We start from the raw sequence: 21,281 nt of genomic DNA, 5'->3' as shown, positions 1-21,281 counted from the left end.
AATTCTTGATAATCTAACTGCACTGTCCAATTTACAGTAGCTATTACAGCGAAAGCATGCCATGCGATTGTTTGAGGATGGCGCCCTACATCAAAATATTTCCATAAATTCACAAATAGCGATTAAACATTCACTTACTTTTTGAAAATCTTCCTCTGATTTGTCATCCAAAGGGTCCCAGCTATAACATGTAGTGTAGTTTTGTTAGATAAAATCCTGCTTTATATCCCAAAAAGTCTGTTTAGTTTGCGCCATCGATTTGAGTAATCCACTCGTTCAACATGCAGAGAAAGGAATCCGAAAATCTCCCCCTCAACTTTGTTTCAACAAGCCAAAATATTTTTTTATTTACTCCTTAGATATCCTAAAATGTAATAAACGATCATATTTCTTACGAAATTAAGTATGTTCAGTAGGAAACCGATTTTAGCAGGTGCGTCCTGTCTTCAAAGCACGCGCAAACACACATTTCCAAGACTGTTCCTGTACTAAAACTGATATTTCTTCTTCGTTTTTCAAGTTACAAGCCTAAAACCTTGAACATAGACTGCTGACACCCTGTGGAAGCCATAGAAATTGCATCCAGGGAGTTAATTTTCAGTATGCCCTTACACTTTCCATTGTAAGAGAATGGTCTCAAAAAGAAATTCTGGTTGTTTTTTTGTTGGATTTTCTCCTACTAAATCTATTGTGTTATATTCTCCTGCATTATTTTAACAATTCTATAAACGTCAAAGTGTTTTCTTTCCAATGGTACCAATTATATGCATATCCTGGCTTCAGGGCCTGAGCAACAGGCAGTTTACTTTGGGCACGTCATTCAGGCAGAAATGCTAAACATTTATTCATAAACTGGGTGGTTCATTGAAATTGATAATAACATTTATTTCCATTGCCCATAGCAATACAAATACCAAACCATGTATTTCTTAACCGTTTAATGGGTCTCCAAAGGATTATCACAAACTCACAGGTGAGCTATATAATAACGATAGGTTACAAAACATAAATTAGAAACAAATCTTAGACTCCTGTTGCAATGCCGGTGTCAGGTAATTTCGCCCCAAGAGTTATTTGAACGTACTGTTCCCACCTTCTTAATTTCACGTGACATAAGGCACAAACGACAGTCCATTACCAAGGGGATTTGACTCATTAAGCTCTGAATAGACTCATTTGATTCTGCTCTAGTTAGACAGAACAACAGAACAGAACAGTGGCAGGTAATTATGATTCTATAGAAAGGTTAGGAGAAATGTCCATCATACAAAGACACATTCTGATGGAGTGTTCATGAGAGAGAGAGAGAGAGAGAGAGAGAGAGAGAGAGAGAGAGAGAGAGAGAGAGAGAGAGAGAGAGAGAGAGAGAGAGCTAATGCATTCTAAAGTCATGGCTTTAAATCGTTAACACTTGACTTAAAGTCTGCAGTTAGATAATGCATGAGCAATGTCTTCAATCGTTTCATAAGGAACAAAATACCAGCCATTTCAGTCAGTTGAAATGTTAATTCAGAGAGACATCCCATAGTATAAGTCTTGTTATCAGACATTACAAAGGCTCATACTGTACAAGCTTACAATAAATTATAAATCATCAAATATAAATGATTAAGCACATAAGGCTTTAAATAAATTGTTTCCTTTTAATCTTAAAGTTAATCTTAAACTTAAATGTCTTCAGAATAAAATTTATTTTATTGAACCTCTATTTACGAGACAAATTTGACCAGGCAAGAGGCAAAACGTATCCTGTGAGGCTGAGGGCAGGGATTAAAAGCATAATACAAAATAAAATAAAAAATGGTCACATACACATGGTTAGCAGATGTTATTGCGTGTGTAGCGAAATGCTTGTACTTCTAGTTCCGACAGTGCAGCAATATCTAACAATGAATATCTGACAATTCCACAACAAATACCTAATACACACAAATCTAAGTAAGAAATGGAATAAGAATATATAAATATGAATATATGGATGCGCAATGTCAGTGGCATGGGCTAAGATGCAATAGATAAAAATGAAGCATATTAACATATCACCTTTTCCAAAGTGAAGTTTATGAAATGCTGACCTTATAACTTGCAGGGGTGACATTTGGAGACCAAAGCTATAAACTTGAAGCCATGAGCAAATAACAGTATAGCGCCAAACCTACCGAGTTGATTTATGATTTCTAGAATGTTTTAATTATATACTCTAGACTATTCACTATATTTTTTGTTTTACTATTTGTATGCTGTTAAATATTAACCAATATTGGTAGCCACCATCAGTTATACCCACATACAACTGTCACTTTAGTGTTAGTTTCCTTACATTTTGCATCATTCTATTAAATAGTTAGTTTACCTTTCTTTCCTCTCTAAAGTTTGTGTGGTTGTTCCTGAGGATCACTGGCAATAGTGGATCATATTATCATATCATTTTGGACATGTTGTCTATTTGAATAATTATGGAACACAGACCATACATAGCAGTTTAAACCTGGAGCCTGGTGCACGGTTCACAATGACTGGACTGTTGTCGTCACAGTTCAATGATTAGTAAGGATTATTAGGGTAGATGCATAGGACTACTGTTCAACCCCAATTGTAAACCTTTCTCACCTTCCAATATTTAATGGATTGAACAATTGAATATGTCAGCTTTCAGGAAGAATCAGACCACTATTTTTCATTCACCAATATATTTTGTGCATAAAGGCACTCAAAACCTCATTTTTTTTATTATTCATAAAATGTCAAAATGTCCTACCCTAAATAATATACAACATCAGAGTATTTTTCAATCTACCAATTGGTGCTGAAAGGAGACATACAGTGGCTTGCGAAAGTATTCACCCCCCCCCCCCCCCCTTGGCATTTTTACTATTTTGTTGCCTTACAAACTGGAATTAAAATAGATTTTTGGGGGGTTTGTATCATTTGATTTACAAGATGCAAAATATGTTTTATTGCGAAACAAGCAAGAAATAAGACAAAAGAAACAGAACTTGAGCGTGCATAACTATTCACCCCCCCAAAGTCAACACTTTGTAGAGCCACCTTTTGCAGCAATTACAGCTGCAAGTCTCTTGGGGTATGTCTCTGTAAGCTTGGCAAATCTAGCCACTGGGATTTTTGCCCATTCTTCAAGGCAAAACTGCTCCAGCTCCTTCAAGTTGGATGGGTTCCCTGGTGTACAGCAATCTCTGTCATTCCACAGACTCTCAATTGGATTGAGGTCTGGGTTTTGACTAGGCCATTCCAAGACATTTAAATGTTTCCCAGTAAACATCTTGAGTGTTGCTTTAGCAGTATGCTTAGGATCATTGTCGTGCTGGAAGGTGAACCTCCGTCCCAGTCTCAAATCTCTGGAAGACTGAAACAGGTTTCCCTCAAGAATTTCCCTGTATTTAGCACCATCCATCATTCCTTCAATTCTGATCAGTTTCCCAGTGCCTGCCGATGAAAAACATCCCTACAGCATGATGCTGCGTCTCGGGGTGATGAGAGGTGTTGGGTTTGCGCCAGACATAGCGTTTATCTTGATGGCCAAAAAGCTCAATATTAGTCTCATCTGACCAGAGTACCTTCTTCCATATGTTTGGGGAGTCTCCCACATGCCTTTTGGCGAATGCTTTAAGCAATGCTTTTTTTGTGGCGACTCTTCTGTAAAGCCCAGCTCTGTAGAGAGTACGGCTTAAAGTGGTCCTATGGACAGATACTCCAATCTCCGCTGTGGAGCTTTGCAGCTCCTTCAGGGTTATCTTTGGTCTCTTTGTTGCCTTTTTGCTTATTGTCCTCCTTGCCTGGTCTGTGAGTTTTGGTGGCCGGCCCTTTCTTGGCAGGTTTGTTGTGGTGCCAAATATATATTTTTTTAAATAATGGATTTAATGTTTCTCCGTGGGATGTTCAAAGTTTCAGATATTTTTTAATAACCCAACCCTTTAGTTATCAAAAAAAATATTTAAACATTATTGGATGTAACATTGAAATTGGCATTACTGCTATTAGCCAATAGAAATGCATTGAATAAAATATTTACTACATAGATAGTCCCCCAAAAAATATAAAGGAAGTTTGCTCAAAGTGTCTGTCCCACAGTAGCAGTCAAAAGTTTGGACACCTACTCATTCCAATGTTTTTCTTTATTTTTTACTATTTTCCACATTGTAGAATAACATTGAAGACATCACAACTATGAAATAACACATGGAATCATGTAGTAACCAAATTTGAGATTTTTCAAAGTAGCCAACCTTTGCCTTGATGACAGCTGTGCACACTCTTGGCATTCTCTCAACCAGCTTCATGAGGTATTTACCTGGAATGCATTTCAATTCATTTGTGGAATTTCTTTCCTTCTTTCCTTCTTGAGCCAATCGGTTGTGTTGTGACAAGGTAGGGGTGGTAAACAGAATATAGCTCTATTTGGTAAAAGACCAAGTCCATATTATGGCAAGAACAGCTCAAATAAGCAAAGAGAAATTACTGTTCAGCATTACTTAATGACATGACGGTCAGTCAATTCGGAAAATTTAAAGAACTTTGAACATTTCTTCAAGTGCAGTCGCAAAAACCATCAAGGGCGATGATGAAACTGGCTCTCATGAGGACCGCCACAGGAAATGAAGACCCAGAGTTAACTCTGCTGCAGAGGATAAGTTCATTAGAGTTACCAGCCTCAGAAATTGCAGCCCAAATAAATGCTTCACAGAGCTCAAGTAACAGGACACATCTCAACATCAACTGTTCAGACGAGACTGCTTGAATCAAGCCTTCATGGTCAAATTGCTGCAAAGAAATTACTACAAAATGACTATTAAGAAGAAGAGACTTGCTTGGGCCAAGAAACACGAGCAATGGACATTAGACAGGTGGAAATCTGTCCTTTGGTCTGATGAGTCCAAATTTGAGATTTTTGGTTCCAACCACCGTGTCTTTGTGAAACACAGAGTAGTTGAATGGATGATCTCTCAACGTGTGGTTCCCACCATGAAGCATGGAGGAGGAGGTGTGATAGTGTGGGGGTGCTTTGCTGGTGACACTTTGTGATTTATTTTGAATTCAAGATACACTTAATCAGCATGGATACCACAGCATTCTGCAGTGATACGCCATCCCATCTGGTTTGTGCTTAGTGGGACTAGCATTTGTTTTTCAACAGGACAATGACCCAACACACCTCCAGGATGTGTAAGGGTTATTTTACTAAGAAGGAGAGCGTTGGAGGGCTGCATCAGATGACCTGGCGAACACGATAACCTGACTTTAACTTCTTATGGCTGCAAGGGGCAGTATTGAGTAGCCTGATAAAATGTGTCCATTTCAAACGGCCTCGTACTCAATTCTTGCTCGTACAATATGCATATTATTATTACTATTGGATGGAAAACACTCTCTAGTTTCTAAAACCGTTTGAATTATTTCTCTGAGTGAAACAGAACTCATTCTGCAGCACTTTTCCTGACCCGGAAGTTCAAAGTCTGAAATCGATGCTCTCTTCCTCTTCCTGTCTATAAATGGGCACAAGAGCTATTAGTATACATGCACGTCATACACCTTCCTCTGGGTGTCAAGAAGGCTGTGAGAGAAGAAATGAGGTGATTATCTCGATCTGGGATGGAATAAATCCTCTTGGAATGACGTGTACCCCATTTCTGGTACTCTGAAGAACGCGATTTGGACAGTGGGGTTGCCTTTTGTTTTGCTGACGTTATAGGCGACTATTATCTCTGGCTTTGATTTTATTTGATACATGTCACCATATCATCGTAAAGTATGTTTTTTCAATATAGTTTCATCAGATTATTGAATTTTTTTCGGGAGTTTTGCCGTGTTCCGTTCTCTTCTGTTTGTTTACATGGAGAGATCCGTGAAACCCGGCTAGCGCGCTTGCTAAATGGAGAGAGAAAGTTGCCATTCTGAATCCAAACAACGACTCATCTGGACAAAGGACACCTTGTTCAACATGTGTCTGGAAGAGCCTTTGACGAGTAGAGCAGAGTAGAATTGCTGAAATTGATTGTTCTTTGGGATTGGTAGAAGTTAAATCAGCTGCAACACAGATATCAGGTATGGTGCTGCTATCAGCGGCTTGTCGAAGCTGGTGAGATAACAACTTGCTTCGTTTGTTTAGTGGAAAGATTGTCAAAATCTGATTGGTGTAGCAGTCTCTCTTTGTAGAGTTCAGAAGAAGAGGCATATCTGTTGTCCACGTGTAAAATTAGTTGAGATAGCACCCATATACGTTTAGTGCGCTGTCAGTTATGAAATCATTTGGCCCCTTAGGTATGCTTTTAACAACTAACACACAATAGAATGAGACACGTCAGGGGTGCAGTTGAGCTGTAAAAAGACATCAATGTGAGTTGATATGTCTTTTTTAAAGGCACTACAGGATAGTAGTAGCGGGTCAAGTCGTGACTCAGTACTGTTCGGAAAGCTGATATTTAGCTAGACAGGGCTATGGTCTGAGATAAGGAATAAACTGCTAAAATTAACAAAATACCTAGAAGAAAACCTTGGACCCCTGTGCTGGCCTTCCCTCTGTTGGAAGGCTGTATCTACCTCTCCTAAACTAGAGAAAAATACATAACCAAAGCAAAATACTTAAAAATATTTAACCGAACCTCAGTAGAGCTCTATCCAGGGTGAACATAATCAAGCTTACACATACGGAAGGGATTCTGAAGGGAACCACCTCAGTTCCCTAATGTATCTTATGCAAAATGCATATTTGAAAGATAATTAAACATATATATATATAAAAAAGGAGGTATATGTTCCACAGTATTTTAGTAGGGTATAAGGCATGGAAATAGAGAGGCTAAGTGGTTAGCCTTAGGTAGTGACTAGGCTAATTAGTATCGCGCCACCTATCGCCGAGGCTGGCCATCTGCAGCTAGTTGGTAAAAGCTAATTGTGCCATGTACTGTAAATAAAATACTATTCAAACTGTATTGTCCTTGTGAGATCATATGCATACCATCATTATTCATCCCATTAAGTTCCTGGAGGAATAATTGTCCTTTTTCTGGCAACAGGGTGGAGGCGCATTTCTAGTTAAGATATAAGTTCACTAGTTGGTCCTTGAGTTCACTAGTTGGTCCTTGAGTTCACTAGTTGGTCACATTAGCATGGCTAGTGTAGGGCCAGGGGCAGAATATGGGCCAACAATGGCTTGTTATTCTTATGTCACCTGTTCTCCTGTGGATGTAGGTGCACAACAATGTATTCTTTGGCCCTGGTTGGGTCCACGAATGTCTTCTGCTCGCCGGAGGGAGTAGTGATCTTCAGCATTGCTGGGTAGGGAATGCCAAACTTGGTGTCCAGACAGCGATGTAGGAGCCCGCTCACCTCGTTGAAGGCTGACTTCTTCTTCATTACTGCCGCTGTGTAGTTTGGGTTAAATGCCAAACTGCTGGCCTTGTGATGCCTTACAGAGGACATCCTCATTTTCCTGAAAGCAGTGGAATTTGACTAGGATGGGTCTGGGCGGCTACATCTGTCTGGGCCCATTCTTTGGTGCAGACTGTCAGCTTCTGTGCGCACGGTCAAGGATGGGGGCGTAATCGAGGCCTAGAATTTCCTGTAGCAGTTTAGCTATGAAAAGGGTAGGCTGCAATCTCACAGCGAAAATGTGACTGTTCCCCCGGCGCGGTCTGTTCTCGAGGTCCTCGACCTTGGAAGAAAATTTGATGACATATGATGATAGCCAGGTGACTTGCTCTTCCAGTGTCACCACTTTGTCGGAGTAAGCATTTGCGCCGCCTTCCAGGCAAATCAGACAGGTGTCCTGTTACTCCAAGTCTAACGGAGTCGTTCTTTGTGTTGACCTTGGTGGCGAGAGTAGCTATTTGTGCAGATAGGTCAGTGAATAGTGACTCCACCTTAGCCAGCACAGTCTGTTCAGACTTAATGATAGCCGCCATGACCTTGGCTAGGTCGGGGGGATCAGAGTCTGTGTCAGTGTTCAGTGAGCCTGAAGCTTTATTAGAGGCCTGCTCTTTTGTGACTCGTTGCCGACATTTTATGATGAAGGCCAAAAATTGCAGGGGGGGAAAATATTTTGATTCCTAATTAAATGTTACAAAATGAACACGGTAAGTGAGGTGTTGGTGAAGTATTAATTGTAAATTGTAATCCCTGGACAGGTGCACCAAGAAAACGCGTCTTCACAAGTTGCTGCTCAGCAGAGCCACCCAACATTGGGTTTTTTACAGAAATGTTTGGCAATCGACTAGGAATGCCTTGGAGATCGACCAGTCAAACACGATCAACCGGTTGGTGACCACTGCTCTAGAAAGTTCTGTAAATTCAATCTCGTGCTTCTCTCTGTAGGCTGATATTTCTTTCTGCATGGTGCGCAGTTTAGAAGGAACAAGTGAAGAAAAGGTATTTGAGACACAGCATATAACTCAAAGAAGCACTATTGATATTCCTTAAAGAACCCCTCTTGCTCTGCACAGTGTTTGAGTTTCGGGCACCGATACTGCTAGTTCACCCTCGCCATCACCATCACTCTCTCATGTAAACAGTCCACACAGGGCCATCCATCAATGTCATTAGAAACATAAGTTATGCTCGGCGCTCTCCCCCGACCCGCTACTGCAATAGACACATATGAATATGAACACTACCATTCAAAAGTTTGGGGTCACTTAGAAATGTCCTTGTTTGTGAAACAAAGCACATTTTTTGTCCATTAAAATTATATCAAATTGATCAGAAATACAGTGCAAACATTGTTAATGTTGTAACTGACTATTGTAGCTGGAAACTGCAATTTTTTATGGAAAATCTACAAAGGCATACAGAGGCCCATTATCAGCAACCATCACTCCTGTGTTCCAATGGCAAGTAGTGTTAGCTAATCCACGTTTATCATTTTAAAAGGCTAATTGATCATTTGAAAACCCTTTTGCAATTATGTTAGCACACCTGAAAACTGTTGTTCTGATTAAAGTAGCAATAAAACTGGCCTTCTTAAGACTAGTTGAATATCTGGAGCATCAGCATTTGTGGCTTTGATTACAGGCTTAAAATGGTCAGAAACAAAAACCTTTCTTCTGAAACTCGTCAGTCTCTTCTTGTTCTGAGAAATGAAGGCTATTCCATGTGAGAAATTGCCAAGAAACTGAAGATCTCATACAACGCTGTGTACTACTCCCATCACAGAACAGAGCAAACTCGCCCTACACCATTCTGTATACATCTGGCCCTTCCTTGGACACTGTGTTAACTAACCTCCAAACGAATTTCAATGCCATACAACACTCCTTCCGTGGTCTCCAACTGCTCTTAAATGCTAGTAATACCAAATGCATGCTTTTCAACCGTTCGCTAACCACACCCGCCCGCCCGACTAGCATCACTACTCTGGACGGTTCTAACTTAGAATATGTGGACAACTACAAATACCTAGGTGTCTGGCTATACTGTAAACTCTCCTTCCAGGCTCATATTAAACATCTCCAATCCCAAATTAAATCTAGAATCGCAATAAAGTAAAACTGTAAAGTCAGTAAAACTGACTATCCTACCGATCCTCGACTTCGGCGATGTCATTTACAAAATAGCATCCAATACTCTACTCAGCAAACTGGACGCAAACTATCACAGTGCCATCTGTTTTGTTAACAAAGCCCCGTATAACACCCACCACTGCGACCTGTATGGTCTAGTCGGCTGGCCCTCGCTACATATTCGTCGCCAGACGCTGGCTCCAGTTCATCTATAAGTCGATGCTAGGTAAAGCTCCGCCTTATCTCAGCTCACTGGTCACGATATCAACACCCACCCGTAGCACGCGCTCTAGCAGGTATATTTCACTGGCCATCCCCAAAGCCAACACGTACTTTTGCCGCCTTTCCTTCCAGTTCTCTGCTGCCAATGACTGGAACGAATTGCAAAAATCGCTGAAGCTGGAGACTTATATTTCCCTCACTAACTTTAAACATCAGCTATCTGAGCAGCTAACCGATCGCTGCAGCTGTACATAGCCCATCTGTAATTAGCCCATCCAATCTACCTACCTCATCCCCATATTGTTTTTATTTACTTTTCTGCCCTTTTGCACACCAGTATTTCTACTTGCACATCATCATCTGCTCATCTATCACTCCAGTGTTAATTTGCTAAATTGCTAAATTTTCTATTGTGTTATTGACTGTACGCTTGTTTATTCCATGTCTAACACTGTGTTGTTGTTTGTGTCGCACTGCTTTGCTTTATCTTGGCCAGGTCGCAGTTGTAAATGAGAACTTGTTCTCAACTAGTTTACCTGATTAAATAAAGGTGAAAAAATATAAAAAAATAACCAGAATAGAAAGTGGAGTGGGATGCCCCGGTGCACAACTGAACAAGAGGACAAGTACATTAGAGTGTCTAGTTTGAGAAACAGATGCCTCACAAGTCCTCAACTGGCAGCTTCATTAAATAGTACCCGCAAATTACCAGTCTCAACGTCAATAGTGAAGAGGCGACTCTGGGATGCTGGCCTTCTAAGCAGAGTTGCAAAGAAAAAGCCATATCTCAGACTGGCCAATAAAAAGAAAAGATTAAGATGGGCAAAATAACACAGACACTGGACAGAGGAACTCTGCCTAGAAGGCCAGCATCATGTCTAAGTGACCCACAAACATTTGAACGGTATTGTGCAATAAGTAAGAAGACTGCCTGCATCCCAAATAGCACCCTATTCCCCATATAGCACACTTCCTTTGGCCAGGACACAGGGTGCCATTCAGGAAACAGGGTGCCATTCACAACAGAATGACACTCTTACTCACGGTTGCACAAAAAGCGCTATAAGCAAATCACACCCCAAAAGATTCGAATGAGCCGTCGGCCCTGCATTTTAATTATCACTAAAAGAAAATAACCCTTTTCTGAACTGCAAAGGCACCCTTGAGAAACCCTACATTCTGAACGTGTACAGTCCAAGGTGACATGTGAGCCATGTATATATGAGCCAAGTATAAATGTGCTGGTATCTTCAGCTCAGTACTTGATAGATGGACCGTGTCCTAAACAGCACCCTGTCCCCTATTAGTGCACCCATAAGGTTAGAAAAGGGGATGTACTGGAATGACTGCATGGCAGGAGGGGCGGCTGATTGACTGGACATCAAGCCCTTCCATTCCCAGTCCCATTCTCCCTTCCTCTTGAACCTCCCCTGTGCTACCATAAACCTTCATCCATTTTACTCAGTTGCTAATTAATGAGCTAGGTGGTAATTAGTGTCGAAGGAGTATTCCCCATCCCTGCTTCCCATGCCTAGACAAAGAGTTATATTTCTCCCCGACTCTAGCATGTGGTGGTAAAAGCACTATAGAAAGTTAGCACTACAGCTCCAACAAATTGAGAATGCACTCTGTGTGATATTGTCTAGTCTGCACCACCTTGGAAATGTAATTAGCGTGATAAAAAAAAATCCATTAAAGTCTGGTTGAGCTAGCGATATCTGCATCTGCGGTGGAAGGTGGCAGAGCTACAACGATGTTGTCAAGACTAGGAAATATCCCGAAATCAGTATTTTCATGAAAACGTTGGTCGTGTCCGAACCGTTTGGGCTACATATGACAACTCCATGGAAAGATTAAATTCTCATGAACCCGAGAGTGTTCTCCGCTTTGCTCTACAACTCCCACAAGCATCACGGGACTTGTCTAAAGTAGGTACCGCCGATGTGCCAACTTCTGACTGTAGCGTCAGAACGGTTTGGGCTACACACTAAAGACGTATAAATACTAGGTTCAGTTTGCTCCTACCAGAACTTTGCTAGGCGTAGCGAATGTCTGTGCCTCGCATATCCCCTTAAAAATAAATGTGGTTATATTACTGTTTGTCCCTCTTGAGACGGCGCACACAACAACATACATTTACACTTTCCCAAAATAGTCAAGATAAATCAAGAGATCTGTCATTATTTTTGTCAATTTTGCAGAGAAGGTCATATTCGCAAGATTTTATCTATCAGATGTTTGGTGCAGTATATCTCAAGTGAAAAAATGTGCATGAAAGCTAGTTGTCCATCTGCTCGAACAGACTAAATAAAACCTGCCGAACGCTGCTGAACACCAAAACGAATGAAACTGTTTTGACTGGAAAACATTTGATAAACTCAATTAAGAAAAAACATTATTTTGCAATGGGATTGTTTTTTCTCCCGGTCAATTTGGCCAGCAACAATTTTATTTATTGGCTTTTTATTTTTTTATCTACAAAAAGCCGTCAATAACCGGCAAACAGAAACCCTTCTCTCTCTCTCTCACACACACACACTTTTTCTTATAAATATGCACACAGACACACACACATAATGATAGGAAATTGTCTTTCTGAAAAACAATTAATTACTCTGAGTGTCACGCCCTGACCTTACTATTATTTGTTTTCTTTATTATTTTGGGTAGGTCAGGGTGTGACAAGGGGTGGTTTGTTTAGTTTTTTGTCTTGTCTAGGGGTTTTTGTATGTCTATGGGTTTTTGACTAGTCTAGGTAGTTATATGTCTATAGTTGCCTAGATTGGTTCTCAATTAGAGGCAGCTGTTTATCGTTGTCTCTGATTGGGAACCATATTTAGGCAGCCATATTCCTTGAGCATTTCGTGGGTGATTGTCTATGTTAGTTGCTTGTGTCAGCACATTTCTCATTATAGCTTCACATTCGTTGTTTGTTTGTTATTTTTGTATAGTTTAGTTTAGTTTAGTGTTCTCTGTGTTAATAAATTCAAGATGAACACATACCATGCTGCATATTGGTCCTCCGATCCTTCAAACTTCTCCTCCTCAGACGAGGAGGAAGACGAGCGTGACACTGAGCTTTTAACACAATGCACATTAGTGACATCGGCTGGTCATCACTAAATATAAATAGACGTTTTTTTACACACAATATTCATCAAACTACATGGCACAGTGTTTAGTCGCTGGTGTTAATAGCATACAATCAGTTATAATAACAGGTTTGTATATTACATAAAGCCAAAACAAATTGCCTTTAAGTTGACAATTTTTGAAAATTGTAATTCTATGGCATTATTCAGGTTGCTTAAATCAGAAGTTTATACAATACCAAATAAAATAAAGAATTTCAACAATGGGCAGAAAGTGTGGTTTCACATAAAACCATCTCCGAATAGAGTGCCTTTACCAGGACTCGACCCCATACCCTGTCATCGCTAAGTGTTCCTGACTCTACCTGCTGTGCTACTGTTCAATGCAGTAATTTGAACAAATCCTAACTTTATTTCTAAGTACAGTATGGTGTCCAGTAAAGGTCGGTCTTTAAAAGCAACTTGGAATCGAAGAAAGGACCAGAACCACTGTGAAATCAGTGGGATCTCGCATTTTGCAACACACAGTTTGTATCAACCAAACTTTCGGACGTTATTGATCACATGATAATGTTACATTGACATGAGCATCGGTACATTGTATCAGATCAGTAGTGCTTTGAAAACTGCATCGGAGCTCCGGTATCAATCGTCCAATCACTAAACACACTCACGCACAGTCATCATCATGCACATCCTTTATCGTATTCAAGCACACAATCGACTCGCACAAACACATTTGTCTACAAAGCATTGTTTGAATCTTATTGAAGGATGTCAGCTTGTTTCACAATGACACAGAGACAGAGACAGAGGGGGAGAGATAGAGACAAAACAAAAGGAGAGTGGAGATAAACAGATAGCCAGACAGACATGTGAGTTGTGACTCAGAATGCTAACGAGGCATTTCAGCACAGAGAGGGTAGGAATGTGTGACTAGAAACAGGAGAATGTGAGATGCAAATACTCTTTCATGCCTCCTGGTGCCATGATAGCGTGCTTTATGTGTGTAACAAAAGCAATCTGGGTAACACCTTTTTGTATAGTCTGCTAATTTGGTGTTTACTTAAGTCATCCCTTTTTTGTTTATTTTCACTGAAATTCACTATAGTTTAATAGTAATACTGTAGAAATAACCAATATGTTTGCGCTGTCTACCCAATAAAGATAAATTGGAACCAGGCTATTGCCATTACATTTAACTATTTGATATACGTACCAGAAAGTGCCCATTATATCCACAATATACCAGGTATATTTCATACCAGCCAGGTTCATACCAACTGAAATGCCCTTTCACATTTGCATTCACGTGGAAAAACAGTCATTAAGCTTTTATCCAAAGCGTCTTACAAAACATTGACAATGACACATAATATATTCAGAGTGGCCCTGCAATATGCTCTAACCCACTGAGCCATTGGATCCCCAGTTCCCACCTCAGAAGCAGGCAGACCACTGAGGTTGAACGGTTGTCTGTCAAAACAAGACTAGAAATAAGTAGACATTAGGCCCAAGGAAATTCCATCAAAGGTTCGAATCAAATCTTAGTTGAATCCAATTGATTTGTGTGGTACTTTTTGGGGTCAAAATCTAATTTGAGTTGAATCAAACGGACTGGTACGACACTTTCTTATACACTTTGTTATACATTAGTCGCAAATCAATGTTTGAAGGAGAGAGAGAACATTTTCTCAAGTATCCTAGGTGAATGGAACTAAGATGCTGCCAATAATTTTAACTGGCCGGTCTTGTTAATGCATTGATTGTGTATGGTCTATGGCTTGACTGGGCCTTTTTTAAATCAAAGATCAGGTACCCAAACCCATAAGAGAAAACCCATAAGAAATGTTAATTAATTTGTTTCAGTACAATCTAAATAAAACCGGAACAAATATTACAGCAGGACGTCACTGAATATGTTGATTGGGTGTCTCGTTTGACGGACACAGTATACATGCAACCAACTGGTTTCCATTTTGTGGAACAAACACAATGAAAAAGAGATGCCCTTCAAATGCCTGTTGCCATGAATTTCAAACAAATAGCTCTGTCTGAGGAAAATCCTTGCAGCGTCGCTAAGCATTTGGAGTTGGTGGTGAAGTTGGACCAACTCAATGACTGTTAGCACAACGTTTGTCTGCTGCTCTTGAGGATGAGAATAGAACAGATACAGAGCTTGCTCAACTAAGTCTACAGGCCATATGGGTGCTTATGCTGAGCTAAAGGCTAACCCGAAATATAAATGAATGGAGAAAAAAACTGATATCCAACACATCCAGTTCTGTAGATTTATTTGGCACAAACTGAGGAATGTACAAAACTGAAACATCTGTGTGTGTGTGTGTCAGCATGTGGATGTCGCTCAGGGAAAATAACAAATTCATTTATAAAACTGAATGCGTTCCGGTACTGAGCAACTTAGGTCAACATATGGGTGCTTGGCCAAAGGGTCGTCTAAAAATATGAATGTGTAAAAAAGAGTCAGAACTCAAGTCATTAAGCTAAAATAGATTTATTTGACACACACTCAGCGGAGGCATAGAACCGAAAGGTCTTGCTTGAGGAAAACCTAAAATCTCACAAAATTGAATCATGTGAAGTCAAGTGTCTCCTGAAGTGTCTCTCGTAGATTACATTTACATTTTAGTCATTTAGCAGACGCTCTTATCCAGAGTGACTTACAGTAGAGTGCATACATTTTATTACATTTTTACATACTGAGACAAGGATATCCCTACCGGCCAAACCCTCCCTAACCCGGACGACGCTATGCCAATTGTGCGTCGCCCCACGGACCTCCCGGTTGCGGCCGGCTGCGACAGAGCCTGGGCGCAAACCCTGCCCAGCCTGGGCGCGAACCCAGAGACTCTGGTGGCGCAGCTAGCACTGCGATGCAGTGCCCTAGACCACTGCGCCACCCGGGAGGCCCAGGTCTAAGAGCTAAGAGGCCTGCAGATCTGGGTTCAAGTAGTATTTTAAAGTGGAACTCACAGCATTTTAGCAACATGGAATGTTTTTAAAATATGCTCATATTCACCCGCAGGAAGAATATGACACCTTTTTTCTCTGACAATCAGATAAATTAGATGTGGTCATTTTCACGTTTTCATAAATGTTTAGAATGTTTGGGAATGACGTATAGTAAAGCATTTGTGAAAATTCTATAGCAATATAGAATGGGAAAGTGGCTGTTCGTTTAGATAAGTAATAGACACTGCAGTAAATAAAACAGAAAAAAAAACATCCTGTCCAGGACCGGAGTCTACGCAGACCGGTGCGCCATAGCCAATCAGAGCTACAGTAGGCCTATATGCAAATTCAGTGTATTCAGAAAGTTTTTGCCCCTGATCAATCTACACACAATACCCCATAATGACAAAGCAAGAACATGTTATTTGAAATTTTAGCAAATTTCTAAGATTAAAAAAAAAAGAAATATCACATTTACATAAGTATTCAAACCCTTTACTCAGTACTTTGTTGAATCACCTTTGGCAGAGATTACAGCCTCAAGTCTTCTTGAGTATGACGCTACAAGCTTGGCACACCTGTATTTGGGGAGTTTCTCCGATTCTTCTCTGCAGATCCTCTCAAGCTCTGTCAGGTTGGATGGGGAGCATTGCTGCACAGCTATTTTCAGGTCTCTCCGCAGATGTTAGATCGGGTTCAAGTCCGGGCTCTGGCTGGGCAGCTCAAGGACATTCGTTGTCCTGTTGGAAGGCGAACCTTCACCTCTGCCCGAGGTCCTGAGCACTCTGGAGCAGGTTTTCATCAAGGATCTCTCTGTACTTTGCTCTGTTCATCTTTCCCTCAATCCTGACAAGTCTCTCAGTCCCTGCAGCATCCCCACAGCATGATACTGCCACCACCATGCTTCACTGTAGAGATGGTGCCAGGTTTCCTCCAGATGCAACGCTTGGCATTCAGGTCAAAGAGTTCAATCTTGGTTTCATCAGACCAGACAATCTTGTTTGTCAAAGTCTGAGTCCTTTAGGTGCCTTTTGGCAAACTCCAAGTGGGCTGTCATGTGCCTAGTACTGAGGAGTGGCTTACTTCTGGCCACTGTACCACAAAGGCTTGATTGGTGGAGTGCTACAGTGATGGTTATCCTTCTGGAAGGTTCTCCCATCTCCACAGAGGAACTCTGGAGCTCTGTCAGAGTGACCATTAGCTTCTTGGTCACCTCCCTGACCAAGGCCCTTTCTCCCCTGATTCCTCTGTTTGGCCGGGTGGCCAGCTCTAGGAAGAGTCTTGGTGGTTCCAAACTTCTTCCATTTAGGAATGATGGAGGCCACTGTGTTCTTGGGGACCTTCAATTCAATCTGGGGAAGGGTACCAAAACATTCAAGAAATGTTTTGGTACCCTTCCCCAGATCTGCGCCTCCACACAATCCTGTCTCAAAGCTCTATGGACAATTCCTTCGACCTCATGGCTTGGTTTTTGCTCTGACATGCACTGTCAACTGTGGGACCTTATATAGACAGGTGTATGCCTTTCCAAATCATGTCCAATCATTTGAACTTACCACAGGTGGACTCCAATGAAGTTGTAGAAACATCTCAACGATGATCAATGGAAACAAGATGCACCTGAGCTCAATTTGGAGTCTTATAGCAAAGGGTCTGAAGACTTATGTAAATAAGATATTTGTGTTTTTCATTTTTAATACATTTGCAAAAATGTCTAAAAACATGTTTTCACTTTGTCATTATTGGGTATTGTGTGTAGATTGATCACAAAAACATTTAATGAAATCCATTTTAGAATAAGGCTGTAAAGTAACAAATTGTGGAAAAGGGGAATTGTGGAAATTTCCGAATGCACTGTAAGCCACTTGGCACAAGGGCCTGCCATCATTCACTTTGAACTTTACAGGCAGTAGCAACAGCGCGACTTCAGATCATTAGAACGCATTCACCAAAAGCCACAAAATACACCTGAATGGATTTCAGCAAATATGTAAACACCACGGGAGTCTTACATTTGGAAACTTGAAAAGGTAGGCTCTCTCTTTCTCAGTTATGCAAATCAGCAACAACAACATCAACAACTAATGCTAGTCAGAGCAGGATGAGCTAAAATCTAATGAGAGAATATTAGATAAACTTTCTCAAACTTTTTCAGCTAGTTGGCCATCAAAATTGTACTGATAAACGATGGGGAATAATAGCCTGCTCTTCCTTCTACAGCTTGCCTGCCACTGCATGCTTGTCCCAATCCAGGTTTTGACAACTGAATGGGAACTTACCTGCCTGCGCAGCCATTTGATCGATGCCAAATACATTTCATTGACAAGTAAGAGATATCCTAACTAGCATAGCAAGCTAGTTAGGATATCTCTGCAAAGCAATTCACATCGCTAGCTAACCAAATGACACCTGTGCATCTCTAACTGTAGCCAACGAAAACTGATATGAGGGGAGACAGTTGGTCACTCACCCACTCCTCCAATGACATGATATTCTCCCAGCAGCTAGCTAGCTAATGTTAGGGACCATGTTTTTAGCTTGCTAAATAAATAGCTAGCTACATAAATAGATTCGCTATCCTACGGTTGTCAAAGTCAATCAGTGCAATCAGACCATATTGTAAAAACTATGAATTCGCGGGCCAGACATAGCCTATTTGCTTTTTAGAAAAAAACATGCAACTGCGACCCGAACTGGCCATTTGCCCTTTATAATGTACATTTATGTACATAGGATGCTATATACAGCATTTTAACATATAAAACATTAAATAATAAGATATACATAATATTTGTCCAGCCTTTTCTGCTATGCTAATAGATGTGCATAATATGCTGCGACCCAAATAATAAAGTAAGTATTTAATAACTCCAAATAACAAAAGGTAGCTATAGGTTGTCGTAACATTTGAACTTAAAACATGTTTTTCATTAAGCACTACATGAATCACTGTTGCGGTTAAATGCAACATTGCTGTGTGGTGCACTCAAATTGTAGCTATCGTAGTTTAGCAGCCAACCTAGGCTACTCCTCAAATGTTGCTGTAATAGGTCTACATATTTTTGTTGCATGGTGTTTTGTTGCAGGTTTTGTTTTTTGGTTATTAATTGTCAAACTTTAAAAACCGAAGCCAGACTGCAACATTTTACTAGCCTAACTAGGACTGTAAGGATGTGTCTGTACACTTTTCCTCTGCTGTGCGCTGTAAACAGGACACACGAAAGATGCTCAATTGAAGTTGAATTCACCGAGCTCATCAGGCTGTAATTTCATAAAGTAGATGACTCAACTGTTGACTCATTTATACTCATTTGTGTGTCTTATTCAGCCCGCGGGCCTTGTGTGTGATACATGTGTACTAGCCTATTAGCCACATTATGACTGACTTGTGATCATTGCCCTTGCTAGTTTGATTGTATTGACATTCCCAGCCTTAGTTACAGTCATCTGTTTTTGTTTAAAATATTGAGTGATTGAAACTGAAACAGTGTATCCCGAATGGGCTTTGGCAGCAAACAATGTACCAGGCCAGCTGTGACCTAATACAACCTAATAGCAATATTTTTGGGACTACCAAGAAATGTATTGGTGAATTATATTAATAATAAATTGAACTCCATCTACAGTTGAAGTCGGAAGTTATCATACACCTTAGCCAAATACATTTAAACTCAGCTTTTCACAATTTCTGACATTTAATCCTAGTAAAAATTCCCTGTCTTAGGTCAGTTAGGATCACCACCTTATGTTAAGCATGTGAAATGTCCAGAATAATAGCAGAGAGAATTATTTATTTCAGCTTTCATTTCTTTCATCACATTCCCAGCAGGTCAGAAGTTTACATACACTCAATGAGTATTTGGTAGCATTGCCTTTAAATTGTTTAACCTGTCTAGGACTGGGGTTCCGCTTGCAGAACCCCGTTCCGCTAGCGGAACCCCTCGCCAACAGCCAATGAAATTGCAGGGCGCCAAATTCAATCAACAGAAATCTAATGATTCAATTTTCTCAAACATACTAGTATTAGACACAATTTTAAAGATAAATATTGTTAATCCAACCACAGTGTCCGATTTCAAAAATGCTTTTCGGCGAAAGCAGAACCTATCATTATGTTAGGTCAGCAACGAGTCACAGAAAGCATACAGCGATTTTCCAAGCAAAGAGAGGATTCACAAAAAGCAGAAATATTGATAAAATGAATCACTAACCTTTTATATTTTCATCAGATGACACTCCCGGGACAGCATGTTACATGTATGTTTTGTTCGATCAAGTTCATATTTATATCCAAAAACCTTTGCCTCCAAAACATCCCGTGAATTTGCACAGAGCCACATCAAATCATAGAAATACTCATAATAAACATGAATAAAAGATACAAGTGTTATTCACAGATTTAAAGATACACTTCTCCTTAATGCAACTGCTGTGTCAGATTTCAAAAAAACTTTACGGAAAAAGCAAACCATGCAATAATCTGAGTACGGCGCTCAGAGACATACACAACCCAAGAAGATATCCGCCATGTTGGAGTCAACATAAGGCGCGAGCAAGTCCAGCAGAAATGTCGGACGAAAATTCCAAAAAGTTATATTACTGGTCGTAGAAACATATCAAATGATGTATAGAATCAATCTTTAGGATGCTTTTATCATAAATGTTCAATAATGTCCCATCCGGAGAATTCCTTTGTCTGTAGAAAAGCCATGGAACGAGAGCTACTTCTCACATGAACGAGCGTCAGAGTTTGTGGCACTCTGCCAGACCACTGACTCAAAGAGCCCTTATGAGCTTCTCCTTTACAGTAGAAGCCTCAAACAAGTATCTAAAGATGGTTGACATCTAGTGGAAGCCTTAGGAAGTGCAAAATGACCCCATAGACACTGTGTATTCGATAGGCCAAGAATTGAAAAACTACAAACCTCAGATTTCCCACTTCCTGGTTGGATTTTTCTCAGGTTTTCACCTGCCATATGAATTCTGTTATACTCACAGACATCATTCAAACAGTTTTACAAACTTCAGAGTGGTTTCTATCTAAATCTAATAATAATATGCATATATTAGCAACTGGGACTGAGTAACAGGCAGTTTACTTTGGGCACGCTTTTCATCCGGACGTCAAAATACTGCCACCTAGCCCAAAGAGGTTTTCACAAGAAATTTGTGGAGTGGTTGAAAAACTAGTTTTAATGAGTAAAGTGTATGTAAACTTCCGACTTCAACTGTATTCTGCCAACATTGCCTTACTGTACGTCATGGAATTTTGAGTCAAATAGAACCTAGTTTTAAAACCTCTTATAAAGTTGGTTTTGAAGCATAAACTGCGAATTTTATATTTTTTACTGATATTGTTGCCTGTTTCATATCTGCAAAGTAGTTAAAACGCTGTATGTTCACCTTGAAACGCTTGATTGAGCCTGCCTGGAGTGTTTGAGCCTGCCTGGGTGTGCACATTTGGGACTATTCCATTGTTAAC

The 21,281-nt window shown here is 40.3% G+C and overlaps 1 protein-coding gene across 1 annotated transcript in view; it reads left to right on the top strand.

Moving 5' to 3' along the window:
* LOC129854182 (pro-neuregulin-3, membrane-bound isoform-like) overlaps nt 1-21,281 on the top strand; it is a 414,443-nt gene that overhangs the window by 295,824 nt on the left and 97,338 nt on the right. The window lies entirely within an intron of this gene.

Source organism: Salvelinus fontinalis, chromosome 1, assembly GCF_029448725.1.
Source record: "Salvelinus fontinalis isolate EN_2023a chromosome 1, ASM2944872v1, whole genome shotgun sequence".
Classification (NCBI taxonomy): Eukaryota; Metazoa; Chordata; class Actinopteri; order Salmoniformes; family Salmonidae; genus Salvelinus; species Salvelinus fontinalis.
This window is presented reverse-complemented; position numbering and strand designations above follow the sequence as displayed.